Below are 1,087 nucleotides of genomic sequence, written 5' to 3'. Positions count from 1 at the left end.
TTTGCGTTTTCCTTCATCTCTTTCCTAATCTCTTGAAGAGCCCTGAATATTAGAGTTTTGAGTTCCCTATCAGACAGTTCCAGTGCCTTTTCTTCTACCAGAAGGTCATCTGGTGTTCACTTTCTGGAGCCATCCTGTCCTTTTTTTAATATGTTTTGATATTGCCTGATGTCTTCAGGACATTCAGGAATTATTTTCTTCATTTATTGATTGTAGATATGTTTGTTATGTCCTGCTTTTTTGTTTTATTTGGTTATGTCTGGGCAGGTGGGCTAGGCGTGTTTTCTTGCTTGCTCATCTATGGGCTTGATGCTTCTCACCACCTTGTCCAGGTGGGTAGGCTGCTCACTTAGCTATGATGCAGCAGGGCAGGTCCAGCGGGGCAGGGGGGGATGTGTTGTTTGTGGCATGAACTGGGGCTGATGGGGCAGGGCCAGGGGGCAGTGCAGGTTGGGTTCAGGGGCCCGGGAGTCTGTGCCAGTGCCTCTCAGGGGTGTGGCATTTGGTGCCTACTGTAGATTTGCAGGAGGGAAGGGAGAGGTTGTGATGTGCACAGCTAAGTGAGTGAGAGAAAGAAGCAAGAGAAACAGAAGTTTAAAAAAGCGAAACAAATGAAGTAAAAAGGAAGGAAAGGGAAGAAGGGAAAGAGAGAAAAGAAACAAAACAAAACAAAACAAAAAAGTACATAAATATGGTGCTGGGGCAGCTGGCTGTATGGGGTGGGGCAGAATTGGGGTGGCAGCAAGCTGTTGTCTCTCTCGCTGGATAACACTTGGCATGAGCTTTCAGGAAGGGGTGGAGGCAGTGCAGGGCCTAGATGGGAGAGAGAAGGAAAGGGGAGAAGGGGAAAGATAAAAATAAAAAATATGCTGCAGAGGCAGCAGGCCTATTGGGGTGACACAGAACCAGGGAGGCAATATGCCAGAGGCTCTGTAGCCCAGCAGTACAACACAGCCCATTAAGAAGGCAGGGGAGTGGCAGATGGGGCTAGGTGAGTAGGAGAACAGAAAGGAAGGAAGCGAGAGAGAGAGAAGAAACAGCAGCAAAAGAAATAGGAAAAACAAACAAACAAACAAAAAGGTGCTGA

The sequence above is a fragment of the Trichechus manatus genome, unplaced genomic scaffold, assembly GCF_000243295.1.
Source record: "Trichechus manatus latirostris isolate Lorelei unplaced genomic scaffold, TriManLat1.0 scaffold00063, whole genome shotgun sequence".
In the NCBI taxonomy this organism is placed as follows: Eukaryota; Metazoa; Chordata; class Mammalia; order Sirenia; family Trichechidae; genus Trichechus; species Trichechus manatus.
This window is presented reverse-complemented; position numbering follows the sequence as displayed.